The sequence below is a fragment of the Electrophorus electricus genome, chromosome 2 (genome assembly GCF_013358815.1).
Source record: "Electrophorus electricus isolate fEleEle1 chromosome 2, fEleEle1.pri, whole genome shotgun sequence".
Taxonomy (NCBI): domain Eukaryota; kingdom Metazoa; phylum Chordata; class Actinopteri; order Gymnotiformes; family Gymnotidae; genus Electrophorus; species Electrophorus electricus.
Window position 1 is genome coordinate 26842382 of NC_049536.1, and position 16460 is coordinate 26858841.

The 16460-nt window shown below is 41.1% G+C and overlaps 1 protein-coding gene across 7 annotated transcripts in view; it reads left to right on the plus strand.

Annotated features, from left to right (window-relative positions):
- The window catches only part of gulp1a (GULP PTB domain containing engulfment adaptor 1a), a 54308-nt gene that overhangs the window by 14346 nt on the left and 23502 nt on the right, over nucleotides 1-16460 (plus strand). For 3 of the 7 annotated variants that reach the window (XM_027021916.2, XM_027021909.2, XM_027021947.2), the window contains one exon: nucleotides 5944-6034. The gene's annotated coding sequence lies outside the window, so the exon portion shown is untranslated. Of the gene's footprint in view, nucleotides 1-5943; nucleotides 6035-16236; nucleotides 16410-16460 lie in introns of those variants that run through there. The other 4 variants (XM_035523900.1, XM_027021931.2, XM_027021925.2 and 1 more) reach the window with 4 other exon arrangements.

The following is a 16460-nucleotide window of genomic DNA, read 5'->3' on the forward strand; positions in this document are numbered from 1 at the left end:
TCCCCTGACTAATCTGTCGCGCACTAGCTGCTCAGATGCCTTGGTAACCTTCACTGGCGAATTGGACCATCCTGATTAGAGCAAGCACACAAAATGATATTTGATGCAGTTGAATATAGCATCAGATCTGAACCTGCTTACAAGCTAAATTGATTCACCCTAAACATTTTAAGCCTGATGAAACCAAAGGCTTTGAAACAGGCTGAGAATGGAATATTAACACAGCGTTCTTAATGCCTTTTAGTAAAAGATTAGAGGGCTTTTCACTATAGAACCTGTAAATATTATTAAAGCCATCTTTTTTTACAGTATGATATTTACAGTATGAAGTCCACTATAATGTGTACTTGGATAATATTTCATTATCTGCATGGAATCCCACACACAGAATTGAAAGGCATCATTTAGTTTAAACGGTGTAATTTGTCAATAAATAATTAGGGCTTGTACACTCACTTTGGCTGGTGTTCTCTTAATGGTTTTCAGCAGTATGTGTCATTTGCCTCATTGTGGGTCATGTGAGGGTAATACAAGGGGTCTAAATGTTGCATGATCGATGGACGCTCACTCGTGTTGTCACAGTCAATAGCTCTGCGTGTTTTTCTCTCTGCTCTGTGTTCCTCACAATAACACTAGATACAGTGCTATCAAAATGTCTGGCTTATGCCTGCGAATACTGCAAATTGCAGTTTCTCCTTTGTCTCTTCCAAACCAAGTTGTTGTTTTTTTTTTAAAGCTTTATTCTTGGAAACAACTGTTGTGTATGAGAAACACACTATAGAAGCTGTGGACATCAGATCCACTGATTTACCCACAAATATATATATATATATATATATATATATATATATATATATATATATATATATATATATATATATATATATATATATATATATATATACACTGTCATCTATGTTGGGGGCTTCTTTCTGTGTGAAGAATTACTGTAATTTGTGTTGTGTCTTTTAGGATTAATAGTCATGCCAGTTTTTTTGGCAGCTGGTTCTCTGCACACATCCAGAGGAACTGAAGCCATGCCTGTGATTGATACAAAACCTATTCAGGCTGACTCCAGACTCCTCAGTTCATATCACACACACAACCCATCTCTGTTCATGAAATCAGAGATTTTTTAAAAATTTTAATTTAAAAACAAAAATGTTTTAATCAATCTTTTAAATGTATTATTCTTTTTTGGGGAAGGGGTAGGGCATGTTCTTGGAACGAGGGCTGGTTTCCTCAGAGTATCTTGGATTTGAAATGCTTATCTTGGATTTCTTAAATATTTTATGGTCATCTTGGTCAGCAAAACTTGGACAGCACTCCAGTGCTGAAAGGTTCTTTGAAGAACCGCTTAGTGCTCTGTAGTCTTACTACAGGTCACCATCTGGCTTGGTGACCTCTGCATATATTACTAATGAACTAACATAAAGAAAATGCAACAAACCATCACCTTTTCTGGCTTTTTCACATTATTGATATGTAGTTGAATTCATTTTAAGAATTAGGCATTTTAATTCAAAAGTTTATAAGAGTTTATTTTTTATTTGAGTTGAATGAAAGCTCCTCCCTGTATAGCGTGAAAGGGAAAGTTTAGGTTTGGACAGGCAGTCAGACAAATGTTACTGCCTCAGTTCTCACAGAGAAAGTGTTGATCACTTAGCAACATGGAAATAATCCAGTTTCCCTCTGTCTCTGTTACATTCTCAAGACACGCAACTACAGATGACACACTGCACAGCTGCATTTAGGACTTAGAACATCAGATGACTCTGCATTCAAAAACATCCTTTTAATGTTATACACACATAAAGACAATGTGTGTAAAACATGAAAGAAAAATACATACATACACGCATGCATACATACACGCATACATACATACATACATACATACATAGTCACCGCATGTGCACACATCAGTCCCACCATTAAAACGACTGACAGGTGAAGTCAGTAACATTTGATATATTGATTATCTCCTTACAGTGGCAGCCGGGGTGAAATATATTAGGCAGCAAGAACAGTGTGCTGGAAGCAGAAAGTGTGGGCATACATAAGGGTGTGAGCAACTTTGACAAGGGCCAAATTGTAATGGCTAGACGACTGGGGCAGAGCATCTCGAAAACAGCTTGTGGGGTGTGCCCATGCTGACTGACGCATACCACCCACCTACAGACCAAGTCCACCTACACATAGCAGCGGTATCCCCCAGTAGCAGTGGCTTCTTTAAGTGCCCTGTCAGACACCAAAAATTGTTCAGCAATGGTTTGAGGAACATGATGGAGTCCAAGGTGTTGACTTGGCCTCCAGATTCCTCAGAACTCAATCCGATCTGTGAGATGTGCTGGAAAAATTAGTCTGATCCATGGAGGCCCTGCAACTTTACAGGACTTGGGACACATACCAAACTGATAATGAATAACTAATACCAACTGTGAATGACGTATGTTCTGATGAATGACGTATGCTCTGCACCTATGCAAAAGAAAAAGAACTCTCGTGTGCCGGTAGGTGCAGCAGTCTGTTTTAGTAATCGCAAAAGGAAACCACTGCTCCTGGAAGCTTCAGGCGTCTTATAACAAGGATACTCAGTTCTGAGTGACTCACACCTCTCCTTGAAATCCTATCATAAAATTTCACATGGTAATGTCAAGGTTATGACCAATGTTCCACCTGTTCTCTAGACAGTTAGCAAAACAAAATTACTTTCTCTGTAGAAAAATGTTATCCTAGCATGCCACCTTAGGAGATCAAGCCACAGTGTGACAAAAAGCCAGTTTATAATGAATGTCCCCTCAGCAAGTAGTTTTTATTCAGAACTTGAATCCCTCACCCTATAAGTGCAGAGCATAGGTGAGAATTTCTTCAAGAATGATGGAAAAGCATAATAATGGAAAAGCATCGTAAGTGGCTGGTTCATGAAGCTGGTTAAGAGATCATGGGACTGTGCAGTGCTCTCATCAAAGTAAAGGGTGGCTACTTCTTATAAAACAATATTTTCTAAAATGTAGAAGAAAACAATTTTTAAAAATCCCAAAGAGTAGAGCATCGTTCATTTGACTGCACATTCCACATTGATACCTTTTTGATTATTATCGATCATTTGAATCCCACGCTATCAGTTTTCATCTATGTGGTGCACACAGTCTTGTACAATGACAGCACTGCTGTACACTTAAGCCTATCATCCTTTAAGTCTTTTTTAGCCCCCCAAGAGACATTCTTTAGCTGAGCACGCCCCATCAAGGGTATGTGTTAATCAGCCATCCAAATAAATGCCCATTTTCATACTCTCCTGATAAACAGAGGTCTCTGCCTCCATGTCTCATTATTTCAGTTCTGCTCCATGAATTCATTGTTCAATTTAACTTGATTGGGTTAACATGTGAAATAAAAGACTTCGACCTGGATTAGTAATGTAGCCTCCTGCTCTGGTGTGCTCTGAAACGAGGACTTTAGACAAAGAAATCACCAAAGTGGCTCTGTAATATCTTAGCTCTAGGATCACAACACTTATTGGATTTGATTCTTAAATTAAAAACCTGTGTTTTTAGGTGAGAAGTTTCTTGCATCAAACTTTGCCCCTTATCCACTCCTGGCACTTAAAATAAATCAAAATCATGTTCATAGATTTAGTTGGTGTTACCTATGTATTGCTGTAGTGTGGGTTTGCAGATGCAATTTAAGGTAGGGTTGATGGTACATCAGGCAATGGAGAAGACAGCTTTATTATTCTAAACCACCATTGTCTGAATTTGCTGATTTCACAGAAAAGGATGTGTGATATTTTGCAATGTTACAAGATGGTTCTAAAAATGTTTAAGGCATATGTCCTTTATAATCACTTCCTTGTTCACATGATATTTCTCATCACAGTAACTTAAGTGTTATGCACTCTGTATTTCATCTCAGTGGGCCACACATTATGGCTTAAGGCATGCTGGAAAAGACAGGAAACACTGAACCTTGTCAGGAGTAGTGTGTTCAGTTCCAATACTGTCAAGGATTGACAGGAGAGTCTGTTGTTGGTTTGATTGCTCAGATTGTAGATGTCCTTTTGAGACTTACAGTTCCAAGTTCTGCTACTACCTTGTGCTTATGTGGGAAATACGGGTTTTATGTGCAGGTTTACATTCTTTTTCTGAGCAGAAATGTGGCATGCCTGAGCTGTATGCTCGGCTGTAATCTGTCATGTCCCTTCAGGCACTCACAGATGCTTGTTTGCCAAGAAATCTTTGGTTCTGGCTTTCTTCTTTTTGACCTTTCAGTGTATTTTGCGATGTTTTATGTTGGTCAGTAAAGTGGCAGCCGCTAGACTTTTTTTGTTGATTTTGTGTGTTTTTCTCCAGGTCCTAAATTGATGTCATTGATTGGCTGTCTAACTAAACCTAGACTGTTTACATGTCACTGTGCCACTGGCCTGTATGTTGTTTGTCTTGTCCTCCTACAGATGCATCCCTTCACACTAGCTGTGATGTCAATTATGAAAACATTAAAGTTTTGGTAAGATTTAATGAGCTTTCTGCTTGCTACTGCAACCTTCCAGGGACCACGCAAATTAAAATTTCTGCCAAGCCATGTGGCTCAAACTGCTGTTTGCAGTTGACAGATCACTGTGGAGTGCCTCAGGGGCGTGTATGAAGCTCTGTTTCAGAAGGTGTCTGCACTTCTGTCCTCTAGACCTCAGTTCCCTCTGTTCCATCATATCCAGTACCTGTCAGAAAGCGTCTGTGTTTGGAGACCACAAGCCAAAAATACCAGTCTGTGGGCAAAACGCACTACCCATGTAAATATAGTGCTGGTGATTTTCTGTTTCAATTCTTACTGCTCTTCCATATTCCCAAATTTATTGTTCTTCCTGGAGTGCATTGAATTAAATTCAGTAAAGCAGGAAACTCATTTAGTTATAAAGAATGAAAGAACATTGGTTTATGATGAGCTTTGGGAGTCAGAGTGATTTCTGTTCTTGCACTCAGTCCTTTCTCCTAGATTTAAACACGAACAGTGATGGAGTATGCAGCAGTAAGATGTCCTCAACCAACTCCAGCCTTATTTGGTTGGTAATCTTGACCCTCCAGTGATGGTTAGCATGTTTTGATTTTGGTTCATGGTCTCCAACTGCTATTTGTTATCTGATCTTTGGATTCGTAAGTGCTTTGTATCTTCCATGTCTTCCTGAGAAATGCCAGTTTTGTTGTAGACTCAACAAAAATTTTGAGACTGATTCTGATCAAGACCAGTACACAACTAAAGCCCAATTGTGAATGTCATGTTGCATGTGGGTAGTTTTTGTGATGAAATAAATGTAAATTTGAATGTTACATATGCTGTTTGCTTTGGCATGTGGCGGTGTGTGGGTGAGTCTCGGGGGGGGGGGGGGGTGAGGAGAGAGAGAGAGAGAGAGAGAGAGAGAGAGAGCGCTCATGTTCAAATTTTTATTTTATATTTTTTTTTTGTGAAATTACATTTACCCCTCCAGGTTTTGCTGTCCATATGCTTTTATTATTTGTTACACAGGAGGATGCTGCGTGCTTTGGCATATGTCAGCGGGGGAGGGAGGGAGAGTGCGCTCATGTACAAGAGTTACGGAGCGAAATCACATTTACCCCCCCCCCAGGTTTTGCTGTCCATATGCGTTTATTATTTGTTACCTTGTTAACAATTTTCTGATTTAGATAAATTATTATTCATTTGTTGTCCTCTTACAAAGCAAGTAATGTTAATTTATTTTGGATGGGTCTCTTCTCTTTAGCTATCAGTTGTATGCATACTGCAGTGTATCCATGTGGCCATCCAGATTATTGCACTCAACGCAGCGTCTAATCTAGATCAGTCATGCAAGTCTGCTAAGCTCCACTAACTTTTTATTCCTTGCCAAGTAAGCACTTTTGGGTGAGGCGTTCCTTTAAAAATGCCTTCTCTTTTCCTCCTCTGTAGGGAATCCTCTGCTCTAGGAAAGCTGAAGAGGCTTTTAAATGAGTGAGGAAACGTCTGAACATTTCGGACATTTTTTCCAGACACGGTACTGGTAAGCCATGCATTCTCTGGCCTGTTGGGCACCACTTGGATGCTTTTCACAAAGGGGTTCTGAACATATGCATACCCCTTTTGCTTCCTGCACACTTTATTGTGTTGTACATTTGATTTTTAATATATATAATTGCCATTTTTATTCATCAATTTATACTTAATAATGATAAATTGTCTACATATTTTTATAGATTTAAAAAAAAAATTAAAAATTGAAGCCTCTTATTTACAAAAGAATTCAGAACCTTTATTCAGTACTTTGTAAGTGTCCATTTGGCCGCAGATACATCTGCAAGTCTTCTTGGATATGTGTCTACAAGGTTTTCTCATCTGGATTTGTGTAGTTTAAACAGTTCTACATGGCAGGTCATTTCAAGCTCGATTGGATGGTGAGTTTCCATGAAACACCATCTTCAGCTCTCTCCACAGATGTCTGGGGTTTAAGAGTTTAAATCTGGGCATTGGCTGGGCTACACAAGGGCATTCAGAGACCTGCCCCGAAGCCACTTCAGTGTTGTTTTGTCTGTATACTTTGGGCCATTGTCATGTTGAATCTTTTGCCCCAGTCTGAGTGTGAATGTGCTCTGGAGGAGGATTTCATCTAGGATTGACCTGCATTGGGTTGCATTCACTCATCTCTCACTTGTTACCCCAATAGCATAATGCTGAAGCTTAATTCCGCACTGGGATGGTATTAGTCTGGTCATATGCAGTTCCTTATTTTCACCAGATGTAGTGCTTGCTTCTCTGCCCAAAGAGTTCAGTTTGTGTCTAATCAAACCAGAGAATCTTTTTCCCACATGTTGCCAGAATTCTTTATATGCCATTTAGCAAACTCCAATTGAGCTGCCATATGGATTTTACTTAACAGAGTCTTGCCCCTCTGCTATAAAGATTTGATTTATTGAGTTCTGTAGAGATGGTTCTCTGTTCACCAAGTTCTCCCATCTCTGCACAGTACATTTGGAGCTCTCTTAGACTGACTTGTAATCTTTCTTACCTCCCTGACCAAATCCCTTCTTCCCTGAATGACCAGTTTTGCCAGACAGCCATCTCTAGGAAGGTTCATGTTTGTGCCAAGGGTCTTCCATTTCAAAATTATACTGGTAGCTGTCATCCTGGGAACACTGAAAGCCTCAGATATTATTTTATATGTTTTGCCCTGATCAACGCCTTACCACGGTTTGATTTGCAGAGATCCACAGACAGGTTTTTGGATGTCTGGCTTGATTTGTGTCTTGACAATGCAGTGTAAATTGTGGGTCCTTATAGCCCCAGGTGTTTACCTTTCCAAACTATGTCCAGTGAATTCAAATTGCAACAAGTGGACTCCAGTTGAGTTCTAGACATGGTTCACGGATAAATAAAGCAAACTGGATGCCCCACTGTTTAGAATGATGCAGTGCCTCTGATTACAGTAGAGATGTAATTAGCTGTATAGTGGTGAAACAAGAGGTGTACTTGTTTCGTTGAACACCTTTGGACCATCAGAATTAATTATTTGTCCATTGCAGTGCAAGACTGATATGAACATAAACTGGTTTCAAGTCTTTGAACTTCACAAGCACTTGCCCAGCTGTTTCTCTGGAAAGTTTGTGTACTGCACTGCAATTTTTTTTACTACCTCTACATTTTTACCACAGTACACTGCAGCTACTATCTGGAATCAAGACAGGGAATAGAACTACCACAAGGCCTTATAAGAGACACGGGGGACGTCTACAAATTCCTGGTGATTGTCACACAGGAACCATGAGGCAGAAATGAGAAGAACAGCAACACCCATGTACCTCCATAGAGTAAGGCAGGCTCTCGAGAGCCAGTTGAATGGCAATAAAAAGATCAAAGCTATAAATACATACACCTTGCCAGTCATCAGGCGAGCGGGCACAATAAGTTGGTCAGTAGAAGAACTGGTAGCTGCTGACCTTAGACCAGAAGGCCAGAAAACTCCTCATGATTTATGGGACACTTCACCCAAGATCCAGGTAGCAGTAAGGCAGGAGAAGGGGGGACATACAAAGTCTAAGATCCACTGTGCAGGGGGAGGCACAAAACTTCCATGAAATTAAATGGATGGAGGAGTGGCTCCAACAGATCCCAGGAATCACATCAGTCTGGAACAGAGAGAAATGCTGCACCACACCCTCAAAGTCTCATGCCTCTGATGGGTCTGTGTGTGAGAAAAAAGATATGACCAATCACTGGAAGGGTAACTGGTGGAAATCGGAGCACTAACCAGGAAAGGTGTGTGTGTGTGTGTGTGCGTGCGCACACCCACACACACACACACACACACACACACACACACACACACACACACACACACACACACACACATAATGGATAGATATTGACAACTAATTTGCATATCTTTTGAGTCACACTAGCTGTGATCTGTAGATTTTTAGGCACAAGACATGCTTTTATCTAAAAATGGATTGTCAAAATTAAATATTAATATGGATTTTTTTGGGTAGTCATTTGTTTTGTCCTCACAAGCATTTTTTGTGTGTGCAGTGTCTGTGAGATGAGATGAAGCCATAACACACATCATCGTCATCTGTGATCGATTCGGAGTCAGATGTAGTCTCTAGGGTGGCATATTGTGGACCGGGTCCCAAATTGAACAGCAGGCTGTGATTGGACAGTGATTTACATTTCTCCTTGTGGCAAGAAAAAAACTCACTGTTCTTGACTGAAATGTATTCTGATTTTGTTTTGGCACATTCACAGCAACACACAGTGGAATGCAATATAGTTGTTAGTTGACTGCATTTATGCTGATTTTAAATTCAGTTCTGATATGAAAATCAGCATTTCATTCATTAAGCACAAATTCAAATGTATGTAATTCGCAAGAATGAGCAATGTTAAATCATTGCAATGGATCTAGAACTTTCTTTTTTGGAACATTTTCTACATTTCACTGTTAAAACACAATCTCATTTGCGCACTGCATTCCATTGTGAAAAACAATAAATTTCAAAGTAGATTGCATTCAATCCTGACATGAAAGTAGTGTTTGCTTTTTAAATGCAAAGCCCCATGTATTATTTTTCAGTAAAGAGGTCAAGTGATGTGAAAACAATATAATGAAGGCTTTGCCTTTCATTCTGGCCCTTATTCTGTGTCTATGTATTCAAAAGTATTGCCATGTGTGTAACGCATTTCACATTTTTTCCACTGTCGTGATTTCATTTAAATTTAGCATTGATTCCTCTCCATAGTTTCTTTACTCCCAACTGGAGCATGTTAAATGTGCTACATGTAAAAGATTTAGGCCAACCAGCAGCAGTAGAATGTATCAGCTCATGTCTGCTCATACTCCTGCCTTCTGCATGCGTTCCTAAATATGAAAGGTATTCCCGTCGAGCCCATATAATCACTACATTAACTGAATGTGAGGAGAGTGGCAACTCTCCTCGTGTGGAACACTGTCTCACCTGATAAAGTGAAATATTTCACGGATGATGTGCATATGCTGAAATCTCTGGTTTCCCTTCATCCATGATGATGGCCTGTGTGCCACGACACTTTGGTTTAGAATAAAGTCTGGATCTGAAACCTCCGGTCACTGAGTGTTGCTAGTTTCACTTTTCTCAACTGTTTTTGATTTTTCCCAAACTTCTTGTTGGACAATGAAGTTGTCTCTGAAGTATGATGAAAAACAGCTTGGTGATTGTAATGCAACAGACTGTTTTGTAGTTCATTTAGGAAGTGCGGTACGCTTATTTCTCTATTTTTCGCCCCTCATAAAAGGTAATATTATAATTGATATATGTAAAATGTCCTGTGGTGGCTTTTGAAAAAGTGTTTGCTCATAGTTCATCTGAGGGTAGAGTATGCCTGTGGGCCATCTGAGGGTAGAGTATGCCTGTGTTTCATTTGAAAGTACTGTGTTCGCTTTGTTACCTCTCTGTAACTTTTTTTTTTGTCCTCTTTCTAATATGAAGAACATATTTGAAAATTTCTCTGAAATTAAATCAGCCTAAACTAAGTAGCTACAAGAAGGAGTTGGGTTTGTTACCACAGAAGGCCAAATGGGATGGTCTGGATCAGTGATTGCACTTGTGTTCTCTCACATTTTTCTTAAGTATTTGTTTATTTAAACTATGCATCTGTAAGGTATGTCACTGTGGGGAATGCTGGTTGGGAAAAACTGGGTCCCCACTGCTATGCAGTGTTCAGTTTTCCAAAGTCTGAGTTTTTTAGTTTTCCATGCTGTATTTATGCATGAAGTTTTAAAAGTAGCAGAGAGTACATGCAGCTTTTACTGTGACTGTGACAAGCTCTAGGTAGGACCTGCTGAAATAGGCAGACCTTCATGACCAGCTCTGAGATACTTTAGATGGATATATTCATGCTGTGCAGGTATTTTAGATTCTCGGTTTCTAGGGGCAGCTAACAATCTGCTGATTGTACAAATTCTAAAGACCAGCATACTGCTAAGTCTGTGCAAAGAGAGAGAGGGAGGAAAGAGAGAGACACACATGGGTGAAAAAGAGAGAGCAGGAGGGAGTGAGACACAGAGAGAGGGAGAGACAGACATACAGACAGGCAGATGGAGAGAGAAAGCAATTTCAAGATTTTTCACTTGGGAGACTAGTTATATTTTTCAATCACCACATATTAAGCCCACTTCAAAATCAGAATAAACTTTCAAAGTGAAGCCAGTTAACTGCACCAGCTCCTAATAATGGGACTTGCTGTGAATATGTAAATGCAAGTATTCTCTCAAGCAAGTCGCTTCCGTTCGGGTCACCCAGGTTTCTTACGATAGCCACTGGATCAGCCTGGGGATTTGTATCATGTTCAGCCTTTGCTTTACGTTCATGTCCTCTTCCTCCTGCCCTGCGAGAGCTGCAGACCCTGGTTAACCACTCTCCAGGCCTCAGTCTGCTCCCACATACTGAAGTGCTGAACAAGAAGAAGAAGAGGATGATGATGATGACCAATAAAATAACCAGATCATAACTCTGAACACTAAAGTGTTATGAAAGGGAGTTGGGGGTACTTAAATGACCTGTGTGTATGCTTTTGTGTTTTAAATAGAATTTAAATTGTGAAAAAGTAGTGTGGTTAATATACCAGTTAAAGGCATCCATGTAAAATGGTTAAATTAAAAGAAAATACAAGTTCTACCATATTAATCACAATTTTTGATCAGAATATGACATACTGTTCCATATCACATAATATAGTTTTGCGTTTTGTCATTGTACCTGGATCTGTTGTTTTCAGTGGCAGGGACTGAAAGACCTTTAACATTCTCCTTATCATACATGCTAACCTAATGCATTCACACTATTAATATACTGTATTAAATATGCAAAACATCACAGGAGGCATATTACAATTTTATCTTATTATATGGGATTAATGCATTTGTATGTGTTCTTTGCATGAAAATGTATTTGGATGATTTTACTGTTTCTCAGTTCAGGGAGATAGTTGAAGACTTGAAGGTCAAAATGTGGGCAAAAGTCACCCAAAAGGGGGGTTGCCAGACACTATTGGTTTAAAGTGACAGATGAGATCATTTTGTCATTCTGTTCAATCCTGCTTGTATACAGCCAATTAAGGCAATTAAAGGGAGTCAGATTATTTTGTTCTCTCACTTAGTTTTGAGGGACTTTATAGGCTTTTAACTCGCTTGCATTTAGCACCCTGACAATTCTCCACAAGGAACCTGGCATAAGTCAACCCCAAGCAAATTATGTGTATGTAAAGTAAAAACCCCAAAGTAAAAGCCCCTACTTAAACACACACGGGATACTTTCCATGCTGGCGGCACAGCAGTATGACAGCAACTGTTTGCTGATGGAAACATTACCCAAAAATGCCCCCAAATGCAAAAGGCTAGTGGTGTGGGTGTGGGGGTGTGTGTGTTTGGTGCTTCACATCAGTGATGCAAAGTGCCTTGGTTTTTCACCAAATGACTTGGATCCTGTTATGAATATAATTTTGCTGACACAGTGTGCAGAGCAATTCAATTCCCATGCTTGGCTGAGTTTTTCTGTCTTTGCCAAGGTCTTCAGTGCACCTTGGTGTAGGTGGCCAGGAAGGTGCCAATGTTCTATAGATATATGTGTCATTTTATGAGTCTTTCACCTTATGAGCATTCCATTAATAAAGCCTCTTGTTCTTAGAAACAATAATTATTCATCATCAATGCCTAATAATCTATCAGAGGTGCACATCACTTATCTAATTCACTGATTGAACCTGCTTTTTCCCCGCTTTACCTCAGATTCGAACTTGCCTGGAAGTCTTTCTGTTTTTTTTCATCAAACCCAACTCCCACCCCGAGATATGCATTTTCAATAAGCAATCAATCAAACTTTGTCTTCATTTAATGGAGCTTTTCTGTTTGACCTTTCTCACTTATGCTTACATGTGCATTTTAATTCTTCAGGCCATTACACTGCTTGGCATGGCTTGTGTCAGCAGGTAGATCGTTAGACTCAGTAACCCAAGTATCAGTTCAGCCAAGACTCCTGTACATTTGATAAATAGTGCAGATCCCAGCTGTGTGTGTTGAATGTGTTTTGTGGAGAGGAGTACCATAAAGTGTTCTCTCTCTCTCTCTCTCTCTCTCTCTCTCTCTGTCTCAATGTATCTGAATGCTCAGATACAAAAAAATGAATGAAAGAATGTGGAGTGTTTTTGTTTATTTGTTTGGTTGGTTGTTGTTGTTTTTTTAGCAGATGCCAAATATTCTCAGTTTCTGTACTGTTCTTTTCCTGGGCACCGTGTGCCGCTCAGTGCTCACGTCTTGGAAGAAAGCTCTCGCTTAATTTTGCCCGGAGTGACACATGGTGAGGTCTGACTTGCATTTGGCATTTTCAAACTTGTATAGACTGAGTGGCCGTCACATCAGCAGCTGTGACGCGAGTCGTGCTTTCATCGCTGCTGATCCAGTTTCCAGGGAAGCAGTGTGTCGCTGAAAAAGGGAAAAAAACCAACAAAGTAGCAGGTCGGACATTTGTGTTAAAGCAGAAAGTGCAGACCTGTGGCCACCATGTTGCATCTCACCGACGTCTGCCCTTCACGCTTTGGTCTCCGCTTCTGTCCATGGTTCCTTGTCCAACCACCTCCGACTGTCTGTTGGGTCCCTCGCCGCTGTGACTACAACTTTAGTGCTCTTCATTCCTCCCTTGCTGTTCCCCTCTCCAGGGGCTTCCACTCAGCAAATGATCTCATCTCCGATTAGCCTCTTTAATTCCTCTGCACTGGAGTACGTCTGAGGGTGTAACATAGCTGCCTTCATGGGATTTGGGGCGTGGATATGTGTGGACACGTGTGCCTGCGTTCCAGAAACTCTCTCAAATGCTTACTCCATAAACACATATGCTAGGTTTACGTTCTGGGGTGGGTGTTTAGGGAGTTTCTGGCATGTCCTGTTCCTAGGCAAGTGCAGCAGTTCTCTGATCAGGCTGGTCCATACTCGGGAGTCACAAGTAGCCACGGAGGGTCAGTTGTAATTCCGCTCTAAGAGACACAGAGTGCAGCATGTATGTTGAGGTACAGGCCTAATGCATCTGTACATCAATTTGTAATTTACAAATGATGAGAACTACACAGTTTTAATTCCAGTTTTCTAGGCTGTGATTTTCTATAGAAATGCTCCTATGTATGTCTGTACCCAGGTGTAATCAGAAATGTGTTTGTAGGCCACGATTTCAGGCTGAAGGATGTAGGATGTAGGAATCAGGCCTGTTTGGCTGCCTCAGGCCAACCTGACACCGCGTTTCCTGCTCAACATGCACTGCCGTGCCAGCAGCTGAGCTCTCGACGTTAAGACATTCACGCGATTTTCGGGGCTTAGGTGGAGAATTTTCCATGCAGGAAGCAAAATCTGAGCGGCAAATTTTCACTCGCATTCTTCCACGTGTCCGTGGTTTCAGCGAGCTGTTTCGAGCTTGTTGTTATTGGGGTAATGGGTACGACATCATATCGCCATTTATTTCCATCCACAGAAAAGGGCTACGAAAATATTTATGGCATCTGTTCATCTAATGGAGCAGACAGATATACACATGTAAGGTGCTGCAAAAAAAAAAAAAAGTGACCATGATTTGCTTGGAATTACTCATCCTTCTGTCTTTTGCTTTCTCTCTGGAGTGTTCTCCTTCCTCCACCCCTGCATCCACCCACTCCTTGGTTTCCTTTCTCTGCAGTGCCCCCTCCTCCACCATCATCACCGGCATGCTGAACAATGTCACTCACTGTGGATGCGCGCATCAAAGTGATGGACACTGGCATTTCCAGTTGTCAGGCAGAGGTGGAGTCCTCTTAATCTCCTCATTATTTAAAAAAAAAATGTTGTCCATTTAACCTTTTGTCTGCTTTTAATTGGATTGCTTCACTCATTGTACCAGCAGGAAATGTCAGAGCTTGACCTATCGGGCTACTCTGCTGTTCATCGGCAGTCATTGTCATTAGTGGATTGTGTGTCTCAAGAACCCAAGAGCTTTCAGAGTGAAGTAATGGTGTTTGTTCACAATAGCCGATCCTGTCCAGTCTTTTTAACTCATGATTATTGACAAAAAACAAAAAAGCTTAAGAATTAATCTGCTTTTATGTCAATTTCTATTTTTTTAAAGAAAAGGACACATACTTGCCTTGCAGCGTGATCTTACATGTTCTAATTGTGTGTTTACCTCCCTTAATCGGAGGACATTTTGTGGGCCCTTGGACACGGCCAGGATTGGGAGGAGTGTGAGAAGGCCTGTCAATTGTTCTTTGAGCTTATTGCACTTGCAGATTCTATTTGCCAACCTTCTTTCCTGAATATGTAATCAGAGAGTTTTTGCTGGACTTTGTCTTCCAATCAGTAGCCAGTCTGTGCACTTACTGTCCTGCATTCAGCTCTGATTGTGCAAGGTCTGCTGACTCAGGCACACACAGCAGGCCCAGTGATGAGCTGTGTCAGTGTAGACCTTTGCTTTGAGCCACCTGAGAGCACTTCTGGGCGTTTCTCAGCTAAATTCTTAATAGTCAGATTCTTCACTAATGCTGACCAGGTGCGTGGAATGTTATTGTCGTGTTTTAGTGAGACTCCTGAGGTACAGAATGCATAGTTTTGTGGTACAGCACTTTAAGAAATGGGAAAGTACTTGGCAAACCTTTGAACACCTCCTCTCTCTCTCTCTCTCTCTCTCTCTCTCTCTCTCTCTGTCTGTCTGTCTGTCTCCATCTCCACAGCTGTTCACACAAAACTGAGGGGGCGAGATGATAGAGAGAAAAAAAGCCTGTCTTAGAAAAGTGCCTTAGAAAAACAAAGCAAGCAGAATGCACTGAAATCTCCACTGTCACCTCAAAGCCAAGACTAACATGGTACCGCCCAGACCAATTGGGTGCTGCGTGGACATAGAGAGAGGCTGGGACTTTTCCATGCTGTTTGTAAATGGAGGTCTGTTTGCTGTTCTCTCTCTCTCGCTCACATTGTAAGGCCGCCTGGGGCAGCACATTTGAAGGTGTCGAGTAAGGAACAGGTGTTGGGTTTTTACTAAGGCACAGCATGGTTCACTATCTAAATCCACTGTAGCTGAACTTTTGCAGCTGTAGTGGAAACTCAAGCTTGTTCACCCCTGCACTGGGAAGTCTGTTTTATTCCACGTGTCAGGGGAATCCCCCCCCCCACCCCCACACACACCTTTTTCTCAGTTACCACACTTTTCATCCCTAAGACATGCTAAGTCTCCCCAGAATCATGAGACAGTTCCTCGCTGCTCAATAAGATAGGAACATGTTCTGTAGCATTGCACAGCGCTGGAGGATCACTGGGGTGACACTCATCTGGCATTGCGTTTATTGCTGTGTAAAGAATCATGGGCCATAGTTGGGTTTCCAACAGTTCTGTCAGCTCTGACAGTAAAAGGATCCAAACATTTAGTGCTGTTTCTCTTGCTCTGTTTTCTGTTGCTCTAATGTTTTAGATTCTTCTCTCATTCTAAGCTTCCTTAAACTAACTAAAAAGCAAACCCTGAAGACCATCAAAGTCTTTAACCTTCTAAGTGCTCTCTCTCTCTCTCTCTCTCGTTCATAAACCCATCACCCCTTCTAACGACACGGCTGTACGCATCCCCATCTGGCCAACAGCTGTAAACTATTAGGCCCTGTTGGAACTTCCTCCCCACTATCCTCTCTCTCTCTCGCTCTCGCTCTCTCACACCCCCTTTTCACTCTCTCACTGAGCGCATAGCTCGTCTCACCCTCTCTCTTCTTCATCTGTGGGCTCCTGAGAAAGCAGTTTTTCTTTTTTGGCTCAGCTCAACCGAGGGTACGTCCTGGTGTTTTGGAATCGTCTCGTTAGTCGTTGGGTAAGAAGGTTGGCCTTTTTTCTTTTTTTGTGGACTGCCTGAAAGGTAGGACAGCAGGCTGTTGGAAGATGGCTAATGCTGGACCTAATGTGAAAT